General features: G+C 37.4%; 1 pseudogene; it reads right to left on the reverse strand.

Moving 5' to 3' along the window:
* Positions 1-6,497: 6,497 nt before the first annotated feature.
* LOC149747899 (single-stranded DNA-binding protein, mitochondrial pseudogene) lies at positions 6,498-8,445 on the reverse strand (annotated as a pseudogene).
* Positions 8,446-8,454: the final 9 nt, after the last annotated feature.

The following is an 8,454-nucleotide window of genomic DNA, read 5'->3' on the forward strand; positions in this document are numbered from 1 at the left end:
CTGTTCTCCATAGTGGCTGTATCAAGTTACATTCCCACCAACAGTGCAAGAGGGTTCCCTTTTCTCCACACCCTCTGCAGCATTTACTTTTTGTAGATTTTTTGATGATGGCCATTCTGACTGGTGTGAGGTGATACCTCATTGTAGTTTTGATTTGCATTTCTCTAATGATTAGTGATGTTGAACATCCTTTCATGTGTTTGTTGGCGATCTGTATATCTTCTTTGGAGAAATGTCTATTTAGGTTTTCCGCCCATTTTTTGATTGGGCTGTTTGTTTTTTTGATATTGAGCTGCATGAGCTGCTTGTATATTTTGGAGATTAATCCTCTGTCAGTAGCCCTAGAGGCTAAAAGTCTGAGATCAAGGTGTCAGCAGGACCATACTCCTTCTGAAGGTGCAGGGAAGTATTGTTCTGGGTCTCCCTCTTGGTTTCTGGTAGTTCCTTGGTTTAAGGCAGCATAACTCTGCTCTTCCATGGTGTTCTCCCGTGTGTGAATCTCTGTGCCCAAATTTCCCTTTTTTTTTTTTCTCCCTTTTTATGAGGACACCAGTCACATTGGATTAGGAGCCCATCCTACTGACCTCACCTTAACTTAACTAATTATGTATGTAAAAATCCCATTTCCAAATAAGGTCACATTCTGAGCTACTATGGGTTAAGACTTCACATATGAACTTTTAGGGGATACAGTTCAACTGTGGACAAAGTGTCACTGCCTGCCTTGTCATCAAGGCATCAGCCACTGCAGCCACTCCTCTGCAGTGCACACTGAGGGATTTGGGATGAAGAAAACTGGACACTGGCCCTAGATAGATAAGGTGCATATCAAAGGAATGATTTCAATGAGCCCAGACTCTTGCATCTTCCTATACATAGAAAAGTGCTAAATTCATTAACTTGAGATGTCTGTTTTTTCTTTAATTAACAGTAATCTTTTGATGTTCCAACTATGTGGGCTTTTTTTTTTTCTTTTTGCAAAAACTCCTATATATCCTGATTCCTCCCTTACCTCTTCCGAACAGCCCCTTAGAGCTATCTGAGAGGGTGTCCGCCAGGCTTAAGTCCTCAGTATGCCTGCTGAATAAAACATAATTCTCAACTTTTAGGTTGTGAAGGTTTTTCAGTCAACACAACCCATAACACGTTTCTACTATAGCTTTAATGCTGATCCCTAACCTAGAGAACCTGATGTAGTTCTCCTATTTGTCCTTTCCCAAAGCCAACAGTGCAGAGGGGTCAAATGATCAATTTAGACAAGTTTCACTGTGCCAAAATTGAACCTATTTCTAGCTTCGATCTCTAATAGATGTAGCTGTCCTACAGTCACTCCAGCTCCAATGTTATTGAGTTTTCACATAAGCAAAAGAGGTCACCTACATAACACCAAAAAGTTGGTCTGCCTTAAGCTGTGATAACTTGTGATTCCTTCTGCCCCTCACTAAAGGGGTGTGTTGATTTCTGTGTCTAACATTACAATATCTAGCAGTTATGTTTGACGATGCTTAAAATACTTAAACCTTTATTTCAAAATCAGTTTAACTTAGTAAGTTAAACTGGGCATAAACCTTTTCGTGTCCCTCATTTCTTGTTAGTAGGAAAAAAGCTTCATCCTCCTAGACCTTCCCTAAGTTCCAAAGAGCAGATTCAAACAGTTACTAAATAGGGAGGGGAAGTAATGCAGAAACAAAAGAAGAGCTGTCAAGGAACGATAGTGCAGCTATAAAGCAGGGTCCTGGTTCCTCCTCAAGGGATATACGTAGTATTATCTTCGAGTTCTTCTACACGAACTAAAGCCCCTGCCCAGGTAGAGGACAGTAACTGCAGGTTGAGCTCAAGATTCCTGGAACACAGCCCTGTTACCTCACCACCAACCAATCAGAAGAAAGTCACACACTCTTAGCTCTCACACCAAATTTTGCTTATTAAAAACTTCTCTCCCAAAGGGGACGTCCCTGGTGGTCCAGTGGTTAAGAATCCGCCTTCCAATGCAGGGGATGCAGGTTTGATCCCTGGTTGGGGAACTAAGATCTCACGTGCCACAGGGCAACCAAGCCTGCACACCAAAACTAGAGAGAAGCCCACACACCGCAACTAGAGAGAAGCCTGCGTGCCACTAGAGAGAAGTCTGCATGCCACAACGAAGAGCCTGCGTGCTACAATGAAGGATCCCAGGTGCTGCAGCTATGATCCAATGCAGCTAATAAATAAATAAGTAAATATCTAAAAAATAAAAAAAAAAAACTTCTTCCCCCAAACCGCTGGGGAGTTCAGGGTCTCTGAGCACAAACCACCTGTTTTCCTTGCTTGGCCCTGCAGTAAACCTTTCTCTGCTCCAAACTCCGACGTTTTAGTTTGTTTGGCCTCACTGTGTGTCAGGCACACAAACTTGCATTCAGTAACAATATTAATATCAAGAAATATTGCTAATCAAGAAAGAAGTGCTGCTGGTAATTTAGGAAGCCCTAAATGCGAAATGGCCTATACACAGTACGTCATAATGCAAAATAGGTTAGAATGTTGCAAAGTCAAATTTTTAAAGTCCAATCAATGAAAAGCACAGGGCAGGTAAATGTTAACAATACTGACTAGGCCAATAGGGCATTTTGCTTAACAGACTACAGAATTCCTGAGGAGAGAGATTCTGTCATCTGACTCAGCTTTGATCCCCAACAATGCCTAGCTCAGGGCATTGCACAGAACAGATTTTGATACATTAAATTGAATGAAGTTTTTAAAAATGTGGCTTATCTCCTTAACAGAGATAGGAAGAATTCAAAGTTAAATTTAAGAAGTAAAAAAAGTAAAACTCTACTTGCCAGGAACTGTTCTAACTACAGAGACTGAAGTAGACTCTATTATCCCCATCCTAAAGATAAAGGAACAGAGAGATTAAGTAGCTCACACAACTAGGGAATAATAACTGGGAATTCACACCTAGGGAGTTTACATTTAAAACCATTACAGGGCTTCCCTGGTGGCTCAGTGGTTAAGAATCCACCTGCCAATGCAGGAGACACAGGTTCGAGCCCTGGTCTGGGAAAAGCCCACGTGCGGCAGAGCAACTAAGCCCGTGTGCCACAACTACTGAGCCTGAGTGCCTAGAGCCCGTGCTTCACAACAAGAGAAGCCACCGCAATGAGAAGCCTGCACACCGCAATGAACAGTAGCCTCTGCTTGTCGCAACTAGAGAAAGCCCGCATGCAGCAATGAAGACCCAGCACAGCCAAAAATAAATAAATTTATTAAAACAAAACCGAAAACCATTACAGTCCGCATTCTCAACGTTGCGCTGTATGTCAGTTAAAAACACTGGTGAATAGCCAGAGATCCAGAGCTTCCTTTTCCCTAAGGAATTCTTCAACTGAGAGGTTTGCTGTCAGATTACCAGTGTATTGCTCCTGTTGAGTTCAAGAAATACACTGTAGGGATTATGCATTCCACCTTTGGCATTACTCTATATCTAGGGTCAAATTTTGGCTTTGGCATATTGTGCTACCAACTCTTCCAAACTCAGTTTCATCATCTGTAAAATAAGGCTAATTACTTCTACCTCATAGAGTTGTGATTTCATGTTTAAAGCATTTAACACAGTTCTTGGTACATAATAAAAGCTCAATAAATGATATCTACAGAGTATACTTATTCTGTGAGTAATATGTCATTGTATGAATATACACAACTTGTCTATTCACTGTTGATATATATTTGGGTTGTTACTATTGACTATTACAAATAAAGCTACTAGGAACATTCTTATACAAGTCTTTGTATGGACTTATGTTTTAATTTCTCTTGGGTAAATTCCTAGAGTGGAAGAGGAGATATAGTCTTAGTTTTTATGAAATTGACAAAATGTTTTCCAACGTGGTTGTACCATTTGATATTCCCACAAGCAGTGTATGAGAGTTCCAGTTCCTCTACATTCTTATCAACACTTGGTATGGTCAGTTTTATTTATTTATAGAATTTGTGTGTGTGTGTAGTAAAAAATCATAAATTGACCATCTTAACTATTTTTTAGCATACAGTTCATTAGTGTTAAGTATATTTACATTGTTGTGAAACATCTTCAGAACCTTTTAATCTTGCCGAACTGAAAATCTATACCCATTAAACGACTCCCCTTTGCCCCTTCTCCCCAGCCCTTAGCAACAACTATTCTACTTTCTGTCTCTATGAATTTGACTACTTTAGATACCTCATATAAGTGAAATCATACAGCATTTGTCCTTTTGTGACTGGATAATTTCACATAACCTAATGTCCTCAAGATTCATCTATGTTGTAGCATGTGACAAGATTTCCTTGCTTTTTAAGGTGGCATAGTATTCCATTGTATGTATATTCATTTTGTTTGTCCATTCATCTGTTGATGGACATTTTTGTTGCTTCTACCTTTTGGCTATTGTGAATAGTGCTGCTATGCACATGGATGTGCAAACATCTCCTAGACTATGCTTTCAATTTTTTTGGATATATATCCAGAAGTAAGATTTCTGGATTATATAGTAGTTCTATTTAAATTAAAATTGTATGAGTAATTAAATTAGTAATTAATTTAGGGTAATTAATTAATTAAAGTAGCAATCAAAAATAATATGAAGAGCTGCCAAACTATTTTCCAAGGTGCTTGCACCATTTAAAAATCCTACCAACAATGCATCAACTTCTCCACATCGCTGTCAGCACTTGTTCATTTCTTTCTTTTTGTCTTTCTTTCTCTATTTCTTTAGTTCACAGTAGCCTTCTCAATGAATATGAGGTTATCTCATTGTGGTTTTGATTTGCATTTCTTTGATGATTAGTGATGTTGAGCTTTTTTCATACACTTGTTGGTCATTTGTCTTTGGAGAAATATCTGTTCAAGTCCTTTGTCCATTTTTAAAATTGGGTTAACTGATTTTTTTGTTGTTGTTGAATTGTAGGAGTTCTTTATATATTCAGGATATTAATACCTTATTAGATATAAGATTTGCAAATATTTTCTTGCATACCATAAGTTGCCTTTTCACTCTATTGATCATGTCTTTTGATTAAAAATGTCTTTAAGTTTGATGTAGTCCCATTTGTCTATTTTTTGCTTTTGTTGCCTGTGCTTTTGGTTTCATATACAAGAACTGATTACCAAATTTAATGCATGAAAAATTTTCCCCTATATTTTCTCCTAGGAGTTTTGCAGTTTTAAGTCTTATGTTTAGGTCTTTATTCCATTATGAGCCAATTAAGTGCCCAACTTCATTATCTGTATGTGAATATCCAGGTTTCCTGGCACTATTTGTTGAAAAAACTGCCCTTTTACCATTGAGTGGTCTTGTCACACTTGTCAAAGATCATTTGAGCACATACTCAAGGGTTTATTTCCAGGCTCCCTATTCTATTTCATTGGCCTATCAACACTGTTTTGATTACCATTTCATAATATGTTTTTAAGGCAGTAAGTGTGAGTTCTCCAACTTTGTTATTTTTCAAAATTATTTTGGCTATTCAGGGTCCTTTGTGATTCCATATGAATTTTAGGATGATTTTTTTCTATTTCTGCAAAAACTTCCATTGAGATTTTGATAGGGATTCCGTTGAATCTGTAGATCACTTTGGGTGGTATGGACATTTTAGCATTATTAAGTCTTCCAATCCACAAACATGAAATGTATTGCCATTTATTTGTTTCTTTTTAAATTTCTTTCAACAATGTTCTATAGTTTTCAGTGTACTTGCATTTCATTTCCTTAAGTATATTCCTAAGTACTTTTTGATGTTATTGCAAATGCAATTGTTTTCTTAATTTCCTTTTCCAGTTGGTAATGGTTAGTATATAGAAATGCAACTGATTTTGGTGAGTTGATTTTATATCCTGCAACTTTGCTGAATTTATTAGTTCTAACAGATTTGTGTGTGTGCGTATGTGTAATCTTTAGGGTCTTCTACATAAAAGATCATGTTATCTGCAAACAGCTAATTTTACTTTTTCTCTTCCAACTTGGATGGCTTTTATTCCTTCTTTTCCTTGCTTGATTGCACTGGGTAGTACTGACAATACTATGTTGAATAGAAGTGGTGAGAGTGGGCATCCTTATCTTATTCTTGATCTTAGAGGAAAAGTTTTCAGTCTTTCACCATTGAGTATGGTATTAGCTATAGGCTTTTTGTATATTGGCTTTATTATGTTGGCGGTTTATTATGAAGGTAATTTCCTTCAGTTCCTATTTGGTTGAGTGTTTTTACATGAAAGTGTGTTAGATCTTGTCAAATACTTTTTCTGCATCAGTTGAGATGATTATGTGCTTTTTGTCCTTCAGTCTGTGAATTTGGTCTATTATATTGATTGATTTTCATATGTTGAAACATACTTGCCTTCCAGAAATAAATCTGGCTTGGTCATGATGTATAATCCTTTTAATGTGCTGTCGAATTTAGTTTGCTAGCATTTTGTTGAGGATTTTTGCATTAATAGTCATCAGGGATATTAGTCTGTAGTTTTCTTATAGTGTCTTTATTTGGCTTTGGTATCAGGGTAATGCTATCCTCATAGAATGAATTTGGATGTGTTCCCTTCTGCTCAACTTTTTGCAAGAGTTTGAGAAGAATAAGAGTTAATTCTTCTTTAAATGTTTGGTAGACTTCAGTAATATCAGCCGGTCTTGAGCTTTTCTTTGTTAGGAGAGATATATCCATCTATCTCTCTCTGTATATATCTCCTTGTCATTAGAAACTATAAAGAATATATATGATTTGGAAATCAGACTGTACCAAACAATGGCCAAAGAAGAATCATCCATTTTATGCCTTCTCTTTTTTAAAAAAATTTTTTTAACATCTTTATTGGAGTATAATTTCTTTACAATGGTGTGTTAGTTTCTGCCTTATAACAAAGTGAATCAGTTATACATATACATATGTCCCCATATCTCTTCCCTCTTGGGTCTCCCTCCCTCCCACCCTCCCTATCCCACCCCTCTAGGTGGACACAAAGCACCGAGCTGATCTCCCTGTGCCATGTGGCTGCTTCCCACTAGCTATCTATTTTACGTTTGGTAGTGTATATATGTCCATGCCACTCTCTCATTTTGTCCCAGCTTACCCTTCCCCCTCCCCGTATCCTCAAGTCCATTCTCTAGTAGCTCTGCGTATTTATTCCAGTCTTGCCCCTAGGTCCTTCATGACCTTTTTTTTTTTTTAGATTCCATATATATGTGTTAGCATACGGTATTTGTTTTTCTCTTTCTGACTTACTTCACTCTGTATGACACACTCTAGGTCCATCCACCTCACTACAAATAACTCAATTTCATTTCTTTTTATGGCTGAGTAATATTCCATTGTATATATGTGCCACATCTTCTTTATCCATTCATCTGTTGATGGACACTTAGGTTGCTTCCATGTCCTGGCTATTGTAAATAGAGCTGCAGTGAACATTTTGGTACATGACTCTTTTTGAATTATGGTTTTCTCAGGGTATATGCCCAGTAGTGGGATTGCTGGGTCGTATGGGAGTTCTAATTTTAGTTTTTTAAGGGACCTCCATACTGTTCTCCATAGTGGCTGTATCAATTTACATTCCCACCAACAGTGCAAGAGGGTTCCCTTTTCTCCACACCCTCTCCAGAATGTACTGTTTGTAGATTTTTTGATATATTATTGGCTATAGTGTTTGTTGCTTGTCTCTTCGAAGTATTTTTTACTTGTGCATTCACTTGCATCTACTTTCCCTTCCATATAAATTCGAGACCCTTTTTTCACATACTATTATGCCAAGTCTCTGTGACCTGGCCAGAATACAGATATTCTGTGCCACGTTGTCTTGACTGACATTGCCCATTTGGTATACCTTACTTTCCCCTGATCACCACATCTCATTTACTGCTAGAGAAAATACTGTTGCTGGATTTTTCCTTTCTGCCTGTCTCATGACAGAGTCCTGACCCACTTGCCTTAGTAAGGGAACACAATTCAGAGATCTTTTGAGAACCAAACTGCTAGCTATTTGAGACTCATCTTAAACTGATGAAATACCTGTAATACAGGTTTTTGAAACATGGCTTCTATTTTTTTCTTACCATCTTTAGTCTTTCCTGATGCTCTAGACCTGACATCAGAGAGCTGGGAGATCTGTTGGGAGGTTTTTGTTTACTGATTCAATCTCCTTACTGGTTATTGGTCTGTTCAGATTTTCCTTTTCTTCGTGATTTAGTTTTGGCAGGTTGTGTGTTTCTAGGAATTCTTCCATTTCTTCTAGGTTACGCAATTTGTTGGCAGTTGTTCATACTATTCTTTCATAATCCTTTTTATTTCGGTAGCATTGGTTGAAATCATTTCTGACTTTACTTATTTTTTTTTTAACTAAGGGTTTCTCAATTTTACTGATCTTTAAAAAAAAAGCAACCCTTAGCTTTATTGACTTTTTCTATTCTCAATTTCATTAATTTCTGCTCTAATCTTGGTTATATCCAT

This window comes from Delphinapterus leucas, chromosome 12 (genome assembly GCF_059928025.1).
Source record: "Delphinapterus leucas isolate spDelLeu-1000000601 "Yukka" chromosome 12, BTC_Dleu_Yukka2, whole genome shotgun sequence".
Taxonomy (NCBI): Eukaryota; Metazoa; Chordata; class Mammalia; order Artiodactyla; family Monodontidae; genus Delphinapterus; species Delphinapterus leucas.